This window comes from Chiloscyllium plagiosum, unplaced genomic scaffold, assembly GCF_037043375.1.
Source record: "Chiloscyllium plagiosum isolate Xiang-an unplaced genomic scaffold, Cpla_swu_hap1 HiC_scaffold_109, whole genome shotgun sequence".
Taxonomy (NCBI): domain Eukaryota; kingdom Metazoa; phylum Chordata; class Chondrichthyes; order Orectolobiformes; family Hemiscylliidae; genus Chiloscyllium; species Chiloscyllium plagiosum.
This window is the reverse complement of record NW_028270248.1, coordinates 116,083-129,836: the sequence shown is the minus strand read 5'-3', so window position 1 is coordinate 129,836 and position 13,754 is coordinate 116,083. Positions and strand designations below refer to the sequence as shown.

At 52.0% G+C, this 13,754-nt stretch overlaps 1 pseudogene; it reads right to left on the bottom strand.

Moving 5' to 3' along the window:
- Positions 1–10,112: 10,112 nt before the first annotated feature.
- Positions 10,113–10,988, bottom strand: LOC148134082 (small conductance calcium-activated potassium channel protein 3 pseudogene; annotated as a pseudogene).
- Between the last annotated feature and the right edge of the window lie 2,766 nt (positions 10,989–13,754).

The window sequence follows — 13,754 nt, the reverse complement described above, 5'->3', positions numbered from 1 at the left end:
GTGAAAAGGTGGGGTGCAAGGAGCCCGCCCAGAACAGTGGTTTAAGGCAGAGAGACAGCTCCGGGCAAACTGCAACATGTTGCTGCAAATACCCAGGAAAATCAGCATCAAAACAGCAACGTTATCTTCTCAGGCCAAGGAGTGACATTATTGGGGGTGGTCAGAAACTCAAAACCAGGGCTTTCCTCACTGCCCTCGGGGGGGGGGGGGACGCAGTAAGGAATTTACAGCTTGATGGACAAAGGAACAGAGACAGCAATAGGAAGGATATTTATTTTTGTACCCGTGGACAACTTACAGGGGGAAAATAATACACAGTCTTATTGGGTGGGTGGTGAAGGGGCAGGGACTGACACACAGATTGGCTGAATGGTCTCTCCCTGTGCTACCCCATTCTGTTTAATTCAGTCCCAAAGGCGAAAAGGCAACATGTCAAAAATAGTGATGTCACTTTTAATGTTCATTTCCTCTCCCCTCGCCCATAGTGTGGATTTAAGAGAAATCTACACTGTCGCACAATTTCTCCCACAGAGATCAGGCATTTGACTATCTCTCACACACTCAGACTCTCACACAGTCACACATACATAGCTTCACAGTCACACACACTGCCTCAGTCTCCTTGACATAGTCACACACACTCTCAGTCTCTCAGAATCAATCAATCAGTCTCTTTCAATCACAGGAACCCAGACCCCTCACAGTCCCACACACACACACACACACAGTCTCCCTCACAGTCCCACACACACAGTCTCCCTCACAGTCCCACACACACAAACAGTCTCCCTCAGTCCCCCCACATACAGTCTCCCTCACAATCCCACACACACACAGTCTCCCTCACAGTCCCCACACACACACAGTCTCCCTCAGTCCCCACACAAACAAACGCAGTCTCCCTCACAATCCCACACACACAAACACAGTCTCCCTCACAGTCCCACACACAAACACAGTCTCCCTCACAGACCTACACACACAAACAGTCTCCCTCACAGTCCCACACACAAACACAGTCTCCCGGACAGACCTACACACACAAACACAGTCTCCTTCACAGTCCCACACACAAATGCAATCTCCCTCACAATCCCACACACACAAACACAGTCTCCCTCACAGACCTACACACACAAACACAGTCTCCTTCACAGTCCCACACACAAATGCCATCTCCCTCACACTCCCACACACACATGCAGTTTCCCTCATAGTCCCACAGACACACACAGTCTCCCTCACAGACCCACACACACAAACGCAATTTCCCTCACAGTTCCACACACAAACGCAGTCTCCCTCACAGTCCCACCCACACAAACAGTCTCCTCACAGTTCCACACATACAAACTCAGATTCCATCGCAGTTCCTCACACACAAACACAGTCCCGCACGTACAGTCTCCCTCACAGTCCCACACACAAACGCAGACTCCCTCACAGTCCCCTACACACAAACACAGTCTCCTTCACACTCCCACACATAAAATGCAGTCTCCCTCACAGTCCCACACACACAAACACAGTCTCCCTCACAGTCCCACACATACAAACGCAGTCTCCCTCACAGTCCCAACACAAGCACAGTCTCCCTTACAGACCTACACACAGAAACACAGTCTCCCTCACAGTGCCACATACACAAACCCAGTCTCTCTCATAGTACCACATACATAGATCCAGTCTCCCTCAGAGTCGCACACACTAACGAAGTCTCCCTCAGTCCCATCACAAACACAGTCTCCCTCACAGTTTCACACAGATGCAAACAGTCTCCCTCACAGTCTCTCTTTCACACACAAACAGTCTCTCTCAGTCATGCACAATCACAGCCTCTTACAGTCTCTCAATCACACACAAATACAGTCTCACAGTCACGCACAAATGTCTCTCAGTCACACAAAAACACAAATGCAGTTTCTCTCAGGCACACACACTCACAAATGCAGTCTCCCTCAGTCTCAGTCATACACACCCAAACACAGTCTCCCTCACAGTCTTTCAGTCTCACACACAAAGTCTCTCTCTCTCTCTGTCTCTCAGTCACACACATGCAAATGCAGTCTCTCTTGCAGTCTCTCAGTCACACACACACAAACGCAGCCTCCTTCACAGGCTCAGTCGCACACACAAACACAGACTCCCTCACAGTCACAGTTACACACACACAAATGCAGTCTGTCTCGCAGTCTCTCAATCATACACACACAAATGCAATCTCTCTTACAGACTCTCAGTCACGCACACAGTCTCCCTCACAGTCTCTCAGTCACACACACACACGCACACACACAGTCTCCCTCACAGTCTCTCAGTCACACACATAGTTTCCCTCACAGTCTCAGTCACATACACACAAACGCAGTCTCCCTTGCAGTCTCTCAGTCACACACGTACATAAACACAGTCTCCCTCACAGTCTCTCAGTCACACACACGTACACAAACACAGTCTCCCTCAGTTTCTCAGTCACAAATACATACAATACAGTCTCCCTCACAGTCTCAGTCACACACACAGTCTCCCTCACAGTCTCAGTCTCACACACACAGTTTCCCTCGTAGTCTCAGTCACACACGTACACAAACACAGTCTCCCAGTCACACACGTACACAAACAGTCTCCCTCGCAATCTCTCAGTCACACTACGGACACAGTCTCCCTCAGTTTCTCAGTCACAAATACATACAAACGCAATCTCCCTCACAGTCTCTCAGTCTCACACACACAGTTTCCCTCGTAGTCTCAGTCACACACACACAAACGCAGTCCCCCTTGCAGTCTCTCAGTCACACACAAACGCAGTCTCAGTCTCTCACACAAATAAATTCTCCCTCAGTTGCTCAGTTACACATAGTCTCTCTCAGTTATACAAACAACAGTCTCTCAACCACTCACAGAATCTTTCTTACAGAGAGATTCTCTCACAGTTTCTCTCTCCTTCACACAGTTATACACATTCACAGTCTCTCTCATGTAATCAGTCTCTCAATCACAGTCTCCCTCACAACCAAAGTCTCTCTCTGCCTCACAACCACACAAACACACACAGTCTCCCTCACAACCACAGAGTCTGTCTCTCCCTCACAAACACACACACACACAGTCTCCCTCACAACCACAGAGTATCTCTGTCTCTCCCTGACAATCACAGACACACAGTATCCCTCACAACCACAGAGTCTCTCTGTCTCTCCCTGACAATCACGGACACACAGTCTCCCTCACAACCACAGAGTCTCTCTGTCTCTCCCTGACAATCACAGACACACCGTCTCCCTCACAACCACAGAGTATCTCTGTCTCTCCCTGACAATCACACACACACAGTCTCCCTCACAACCACAGAGTCTCTCTGTCTCTCCCTGACAATCACAGACACACCGTCTCCCTCACAACCACAGAGTATCTCTGTCACTCCCTGACAATCACACACACACAGTATCCCTCACAACCACAGAGTCTCTCTGTCACTCCCTGACAATCACAGACACACATTCTCCCTCACAACCACAGAGTATCCTGTCTCTCCCTGACAATCACAGACACACAGTATCCCTCACAACCAGAGTCTCTCTGTCACTCCCTGACAATCACAGACACACATTCTCCCTCACAACCACAGAGTCTCTCTGTCACTCCCTGACAATCACAGACACACATTCTCCCTCACAACCACAGAGTATCCTGTCTCTCCCTGACAATCACAGACACACAGTATCCCTCACAACCACAGAGTATCTCTGTCACTCCCTGACAATCACAGACACACAGTCTCCCTCACAACCACAGAGTCTCTCTGTCTCTCCCTGACAATCACAGACACACAGTCACCCTCACAACCACAGAGTATCTCTGTCTCTCCCCGACAATCACAGACACACAGTATCCCTCACAACCACAGAGTCTCTCTGTCACTCCCTGACAATCACAGACACACAGTCTCCCTCACAACCACAGAGTCTCTCTGTCTCTCCCCGACAATCACAGACACACAATCTCCCTCACAACCACAGAGTATCTCTGTCTCTCCCTGACAATCACAGACACACAGTATCCCTCACAACCACAGAGTATCTCTGTCTCTCCCTGACAATCAGAGACACACAGTATCCCTCACAACCACAGAGTATCTCTGTCTCTCCCTGACAATCAGAGACACACAGTATCCCTCACAACCACAGAGTATCTCTGTCTCTCCCTGACAATCACAGACACACAGTCTCCCTCACAACCACAGAGTATCTCTGTCTCTCCCTGACAATCACAGACACACAGTCTCCCTCACAACCACAGAGTCTCTCTGTCTCTCCCCGACAATCACAGACACACAATCTCCCTCACAACCACAGAGTATCTCTGTCTCTCCCCGACAATCACAGACACACAATCTCCCTCACAACCACAGAGTATCTCTGTCTCTCCCTGACAATCACAGACACACAGTATCCCTCACAACCACAGAGTCTCTCTGTCTCTCCCTGATAATCAGAGACACACAGTATCCCTCACAACCACAGAGTATCTCTGTCTCTCCCCGACAATCACAGACACACAATCTCCCTCACAACCACAGAGTATCTCTGTCACTCCCTGACAATCACAGACACACAGTATTCCTCATAACCACAGAGTATCTCTGTCTCTCCCTGACAATCACAGACACACAGTCTCCCTCACAACCACAGAGTATCTCTGTCTCTCCCTGACAATCACAGACACACAGTCTCCCTCACAACCACAGAGTCTCTCTGTCTCTCCCCGACAATCACAGACACACAGTCTCCCTCACAACCACAGAGTCTCTCTGTCTCTCCCCGACAATCACAGACACACAGTCTCCCTCACAACCACAGAGTATCTCTGTCTCTCCCTGACAATCACAGACACACAGTCTCCCTCACAACCACAGAGTATCTCTGTCTCTCCCTGACAATCACAGACACACAGTATTCCTCACAACCACAGAGTCTCTCTGTCTCTCCCTGACAATCACAGACACACAGTATTCCTCACAACCACAGAGTCTCTCTGTCTCTCCCTGACAATCACAGACACACAGTATCCCTCACAACCACAGAGTATCTCTGTCTCTCCCTGACAATCACGGACACACAGTATCCCTCACAACCACAGAGTATCTCTGTCTCTCCCCGACAATCACAGACACACAGTCTCCCACACAACCACAGAGTATCTCTGTCTCTCCCCGACAATCACGGACACACAGTCTCCCACACAACCACAGAGTATCTCTGTCTCTCCCTGACAATCACAGACACACAGTCTCCCTCACAACCACAGAGTCTCTCTGTCTCTCCCCGACAATCACAGACACACAGTCTCCCTCACAACCACAGAGTATCTCTGTCTCTCCCTGACAATCACAGACACACAGTCTCCCTCACAACCACAGAGTATCTCTGTCTCTCCCTGACAATCACAGACACACAGTATCCCTCACAACCACAGAGTCTCTCTGTCTCTCCCTGACAATCACAGACACACAGTCTCCCTCACAACCACAGAGTCTCTCTATCTCTCACTGACAATCACAGACACACAGTCTCCCTCACAACCACAGAGTATCTGTCTCTCCCTGACAATCACAGACACACAGTCTCCCTCACAACCACAGAGTCTCTCTGTCTCTCCCTGACAATCACAGACACACAGTCTCCCTCACAACCACAGAGTCTGTCTCTCCCTGACAATCACAGACACACAGTCTCCTTCACAACCACAGAGTCTCTCTGTCACTCCCTGACAATCACAGACACACATTCTCCCTCACAACCACAGAGTATCTCTGTCTCTCCCTGACAATCACAGACACACAGTATCCCTCACAACCACAGAGTCTCTCTGTCTCTCCCTGACAATCACAGACACACAGTCTCCCTCACAACCACAGAGTCTCTCTGTCTCTCCCTGAGAATCATAGACACACATTCTCCCTCACAACCACAGAGTCTCTCTGTCTCTCCCTGACAATCACAGACACACATTCTCCCTCACAACCACAGAGTCTCTCTGTCTCTCCCTGACAATCACAGACACACAGTATCCCTCACAACCACAGAGTATCTGTCTCTCCCTGACAATCACAGACACACAGTCTCCTTCACAACCACAGAGTCTCTCTGTCACTCCCTGACAATCACAGACACACATTCTCCCTCACAACCACAGAGTCTCTCTGTCTCTCCCTGACAATCACAGACACACAGTCTCCCTCACAACCACAGAGTCTCTCTGTCTCTCCCTGACAATCACAGACACACAGTATCCCTCACAACCACAGAGTCTCTCTGTCTCTCCCCGACAATCACAGACACACATTCTCCCTCACAACCACAGAGTCTCTCTCACTCCCTGACAATCACAGACACACATTCTCCCTCACAACCACAGAGTCTCTCTGTCTCTCCCTGACAATCACAGACACACAGTCTCCCTCACAACCACAGAGTCTCTCTGTCTCTCCCTGACAATCACAGGCACACAGTCTCCCTCACAACCACAGAGTCTGTCTCTCCCTGACAATCACAGACACACAGTCTCCCTCACAACCACAGAGTCTGTCTCTCCCTGACAATCACAGACACACAGTCTCCCTCACAACCACAGACTCTCTCTGTCTCTCCCTGACAATCACACACACACAGTCTCCCTCACAACCACAGAGTCTGTCTCTCCCTGACAATCACAGACACACAGTCTCCCTCACAACCACAGAGTCTGTCTCTCCCTGACAATCACAGACACACAGTCTCCTTCACAACCACAGAGTCTCTCTGTCACTCCCTGACAATCACAGACACACATTCTCCCTCACAACCACAGAGTCTCTCTGTCTCTCCCTGACAATCACAGACACACAGTATCCCTCACAACCACAGAGTCTCTCTGTCTCTCCCCGACAATCACAGACACACATTCTCCCTCACAACCACAGAGTCTCTCTCACTCCCTGACAATCACAGACACACATTCTCCCTCACAACCACTGAGTATCTCTGTCTCTCCCCGACAATCACAGACACACATTCTCCCTCACAACCACAGAGTCTCTCTCACTCCCTGACAATCACAGACACACAGTATCCCTCACAACCACAGAGTCTCTCTGTCTCTCCCTGACAATCACAGACACACAGTCTCCCTCACAACCACAGAGTCTCTCTGTCTCTCCCTGACAATCACAGACACACAGTCTCCCTCACAACCACAGAGTCTCTCTGTCTCTCCCTGACAATCACAGACACACAGTCTCCCTCACAACCACAGAGTCTCTCTGTCTCTCCCTGACAATCACAGACACACAGTCTCCCTCACAACCACAGAGTCTCTCTGTCTCTCCCTGACAATCACAGACACACAGTCTCCCTCACAACCACAGAGTCTGTCTCTCCCTGACAATCACACACACACAGTCTCCCTCACAACCACAGAGTCTCTCTGTCTCTCCCCGACAATCACAGACACACAGTATCCCTCACAACCAGAGTATCTCTGTCTCTCCCCGACAATCACAGACACACAGTTTCCCTCACAACCACAGAGTATCTCTGTCTCTCCCTGACAATCACAGACACACAGTCTCCCTCACAACCACAGAGTCTGTCTCTCCCTGACAATCACAGACAGACAGTCTCCCTCACAACCACAGGGTCTCTCTGTCTCTCCCTGACAATCACACACACACAGTATCCCTCACAACCACAGAGTCTCTCTGTCACTCCCTGACAATCACAGACACACAGTATCCCTCACAACCACAGAGTATCTCTGTCTCTCCCTGACAATCACAGACACACAGTCTCCCTCACAACCACAGAGTCTCTCTGTCTCTCCCTGACAATCACAGACACACAGTATCCCTCACAACCACAGAGTCTCTCTGTCTCTCCCCGACAATCACAGACACACAGTCTCCCTCACAACCACAGAGTCTCTCTGTCTCTCCCCGACAATCACAGACACACAGTCTCCCTCACAACCACAGAGTCTCTCTGTCTCTCCCTGACAATCACAGACACACAGTCTCCCTCACACCCACAGAGTCTCTCTGTCTCTCCCTGACAATCACAGACACACAGGCTCCCTCACAACCACAGAGTCTCTCTGTCTCTCCCCGACAATCACAGACACACAGTCTCCCTCACAACCACAGAGTATCTCTGTCTCTCCCTGACAATCACAGACACACAGTATCCCTCACAACCACAGAGTCTGTCTCTCCCTGACAATCACAGACACACAGTGTCCCTCACAACCACAGACTCTCTCTGTCTCTCCCTGACAATCACAGACACACAGTATCCCTCACACCCACAGAGTCTCTCTCTCTCCCTGACAATCACAGACACACAGTCTCCCTCACAACCACAGAGTCTCTCTGTCTCTCCCTGACAATCACAGACACACAGTCTCCCTCACAACCACAGAGTCTCTCTGTCACTCCCTGACAATCACAGACACACAGTCTCCCTCACAACCACAGAGTCTCTCTGTCTCTCCCTGACAATCACAGACACAGTCTCCCTCACAACCACAGAGTCTCTCTGTCACTCCCTGACAATCACAGACACACAGTCTCCCTCACAACCACAGAGTCTCTCTGTCTCTCCCCGACAATCACAGACACACATTCTCCCTCACAACCACAGAGTCTCTCTGTCACTCCCTGACAATCACAGACACACATTCTCCCTCACAACCACAGAGTATCTCTGTCTCTCCCTGACAATCACAGACACACAGTCTCCCTCACAACCACAGAGTCTCTCTGTCTCTCCCTGACAATCACAGACACACAGTCTCCCTCACAACCACAGAGTCTCTCTGTCTCTCCCTGACAATCACAGACACACATTCTCCCTCACAACCACAGAGTCTCTCTGTCTCTCCCCGACAATCACAGACACACAGTCTCCCTCACAACCACAGAGTATCTCTGTCTCTCCCCGACAATCACAGACACACAGTCTCCCTCACAACCACAGAGTCTCTCTGTCTCTCCCTGACAATCACAGACACACAGTATCCCTCACAACCACAGAGTCTCTCTGTCTCTCCCTGACAATCACAGACACACAGGCTCCCTCACAACCACAGAGTATCTCTGTCTCTCCCCGACAATCACAGACACACAGTCTCCCTCACAACCACAGAGTCTCTCTGTCTCTCCCTGACAATCACAGACACACAGTATCCCTCACAACCACAGAGTCTCTCTGTCTCTCCCTGACAATCACAGACACACAGGCTCCCTCACAACCACAGAGTCTCTCTGTCTCTCCCCGACAATCACAGACACACAGTCTCCCTCACAACCACAGAGTATCTCTGTCACTCCCTGACAATCACAGACACACAGTCTCCCTCACAACCACAGAGTCTCTCTGTCTCTCCCCGACAATCACAGACACACATTCTCCCTCACAACCACAGAGTCTCTCTGTCACTCCCTGACAATCACAGACACACATTCTCCCTCACAACCACAGAGTATCTCTGTCTCTCCCTGACAATCACAGACACACAGTCTCCCTCACAACCACAGAGTCTCTCTGTCTCTCCCTGACAATCACAGACACACAGTCTCCCTCACAACCACAGAGTCTCTCTGTCTCTCCCTGACAATCACAGACACACATTCTCCCTCACAACCACAGAGTCTCTCTGTCTCTCCCCGACAATCACAGACACACAGTCTCCCTCACAACCACAGAGTATCTCTGTCTCTCCCTGACAATCACAGACACACAGTGTCCCTCACAACCACAGACTCTCTCTGTCTCTCCCTGACAATCACAGACACACAGTATCCCTCACAACCACAGAGTCTCTCTGTCTCTCCCTGACAATCACAGACACACAGTATCCCTCACAACCACAGAGTCTCTCTGTCTCTCCCTGACAATCACAGACACACAGTCTCCCTCACAACCACAGAGTATCTCTGTCTCTCCCTGACAATCACTGACACACAGTATCCCTCACAACCACAGAGTCTCTCTGTCTCTCCCTGACAATCACAGACACACAGTCTCCCTCACAACCACAGACACAGACACAGACACTGCAGGCAGCCTGGCCCCCACCTTGGAGTAGATGCCCCAGGAGAGCTCGGTTTCGATCACCATGACAACGATGCCAAACATGCCGAAGATGAGCGCGTAGTCGCTGAGTCTCTTCCTCTTCTCGAACAGAGCCCGGCGGTGGCCGAGCTTGTAGCCGATGTTCTGGTTTTTCCTGCGGCTGCTGTGTCCGGTGGCCCCGGCCCCGGCCCCGGGGGGGTAGGCTGGGTGTTTCTGGTGACAGTAGAGCTGCTCCCCACCACCCCCCCCACGGTCCCCCCCACCACCACCCCCCCCCACGGTCCCCCCCCCGCTCCCCCCGGCAGGACACCACGATCTCGGGCGCGTTGTCCAGCCGCTGGTGATGCTGCTGGCAGCCGAATAGCTGCCCGGGCGGCGCCGGCGGCGGCTCGGCCTCGGGGGGCTCCAGCAGGTTCCTCCTGGAGGCGCTGAGGCCACTCAGGGGCTTCACCACGCCGCCGTTGTACTTGCAGCTGCTCATGGCGATCTCGGTGAAGGGGTTGCTGTCCCGGCGGTGCCCCAGCGGGCTGGCCTGGCGGTGCTTGGCCCCTCCATGCTCGCCCAGGCACAGGAGGCTGCCCGGCCGGGGGCTGGGGGCCTGCGGGTGGCCCGGGGCAGCCCGGAGCAGCGGGGGACTGGGGGCCAGCAGCCGGGGCTGCTCCCCGACTCCCGCCGCCCCCGCCCGGCCTCTCAGCGGCTCCTCCTCCAGATCCCCTACCCCAGAGTCATGGCAGTGCCCAGCCTGCGAGACCTCCATCGCCTTTCCCTGGGGAGGGGGGCAGCCCGGGCTCTCCAGCAGCTCCAGCCCCACTGCCTTGACCCTGGGGGGAGGGCACAGTCCCCTCACTCAGAGTCAGTCTGTGTCTGTCCGCCTCCAGGTGCAATGGTAACTCTCTCTGTCTCTGTCTCTGTCTCTGTCTCTGTCTCTGGGAGACTCCCCCTCCCCCTCCCCCTCCCCCTCAGTGTCTGGCCCCCACTGACAGCTGCCTCCCCATGCAGCTCAGCAGCTCCCACTAACCCCTGACCGCCTCCTGCTCCGCTCCTCATCCATCCTGCTCCACCTGAGCTCCAGCAACCCTCTGCCTTCCCCTGGCCACTTCCCCACCCAGGGCCATCCCCCTTCTCCCGGGCTCCTCCTCCTCCTCCTCCTCCCTCTCGTCCCCGCCCCCCCCCCCCCCCCCCTTCACATTCGCTCGCCCACCCGCCCGGACACCGCCTATTCCTCCCCCTCCACTTCTCCTTCCTCTCCCTCCTCTCCCCCTATCCCTCCCCATCCCCTCCCCTCTCCCCCAACCCCTCGCTCCCCCCACTTCCCTCTCCCCTTCCTCTCTCCCTCCCCATCTCCTCTCCCTCCCCTCCTCTTCCCCCTCCCTTCCTCTCTCTCTCTCCCCACATCCCCTCTCTCTCCCCTCCTCTTCCCCCTTCCCTTCTACAGGACAGGGACAGCATGGGGTTAGACACAGAGTAAAGGTCCCTCTACACTGTCCCCCCATCAAACACTCCCAGGACAGGGACAGCACGGGGTTAGATACAGAGTAAAGGTCCCTCTACTACACTGTCCCCCCATCAAACACTCCCAGGGACAGGGACAGCACGGGGTTAGATACAGGGTAAAGCTCCCTCTACACTGTCCCCCATCACACACTCCCAGGACAGGGACAGCACGGGGATTTGATACAGAGTAAAGCTTCCTCTACACTGTCTCCCCCCCCACCCCCGCATCAAACACTCCCAGGACAGGTACAGAGTAGTGGGTAAAGCTCTCTCGACACTGTCCATAACAGTGACTTCCAGGACCAGAAAGGTACCGTACAGGATTAGACACAGAGTGATGCTCCCTCTAGTGCTTAAAACTGAAACTCCCTAAAACTGTCTCTAATTAAACTCTCTGAGGACATGGGCAGCACAGGGTGAGATACAAGAGTAAATTCCCTCCCTTGGATCAGAAGTAAAGCTCCCTTTATTTCTTTGAAAAGGCCCCATTTGGGGCACTCTACAAATATAAATCAACACCTGACAGCACAGGACCCACCTTACTCTCCACACCTTAGTGTTCGGTGCATTAGCCAGAGGGAAATGGGACTGGATGGGTTACTCTTTGGAGGGTCGGCGTGTACTTGTTGGGCTGAAGGGCCTGTTTCCACACTGGGGGGGATCTAACATGTCAGGTGTAGACGAGATAGATGGAATGAAACCTGAGAAGAGTATAAAGGCCGGAGGAGTACACTTAAAAGGCTGCATGGGGAAGTGAATAGGAAGGGTTTGGAGGGATATAGGCCGGGTGCTGGAGGTGGGACGAGATTGGGATGTCTGGTCAGAACGGACGGGTTGGATTGAAGGGTCTGTTTCTGTGCTGTACATCTCTATTGCCTTATGACAGGAATACACACTGTATACACTGGACGGGTACACATATTCTGTACACTGGGCAGGAATACACACTGTATACATTGGACAGGTACACATACTCTACACACTAGGCAGGAATACACACTGTATACACTGGACAGGTACACATACACTGCACACTAGGCAGGAATACACACTGTATACATTGGACGGGTACACATACTCTACACACTAGGCAGGAATACACACTGTATACACTGGACAGGTACACATACTCTGCACACTAGGCAGGAATACACACTGTATACACTGGACGGGTACACAACTCTGCACACTAGGCAGGAATACACACTGTATACACTGGACAGGTACACATACTCTGCACACTGGGCAGGAATACACACTGTGTACACTGGACAGGTACACATACACTGCACACTGGGCAGGAATACACACTGTATACACTGGACAGGTACACATACTCTGCACACTGGGCAGGAATACACACTGTATACATTGGACAGGTACACATACTCTGCACACTGGGCAGGAATACACACTGTATACATGGGTGGGTACACATACTCTGCACACTAGGCAGGAATACACACTGTATACACTGGACAGGTACACATACTCTACACACTGAGCAGGAATACACACTGTATACATGGGTGGGTACACATACTCTGCACACTGGGCAGGAATACACACTGTATACACTGGACAGGTACACATACTCTACACACTGGGCAGGAATACACACTGTATACACTGGACAGGTACACATACTCTGCACACTGGGCAGGAATACACACTGTGTACATTGGACAGGTACACATACACTGCACACTAGGCAGGAATACACACTGTATACATTGGACAGGTACACATACTCTGCACACTGGGCAGGAATACACACTGTATACACTGGACAGTTACACTGTATACATTGGATGGGTACACATACTCTGCACACTAGGCAGGAATACACACTGCATACATTGGACAGGTACACATACTCTGCACACTAGGCAGGAATACACACTGTATACATTGGACAGGTGCACATACTCTGCACACTGGGCAGGAATACACACTGTATACACTGGACAGGTATACATACTCTGCACACTGGGCAGGAATACACACTGTATACACTGGACAGGTACACATACTCTGCACACTGGGCAGGAATACACACTGTATACACTGGACGGGTACACATACTCTGCACACTAGGCAGGAATACACACTGTATACACTCGACAGGTACACATACTCTGCACACTAGGC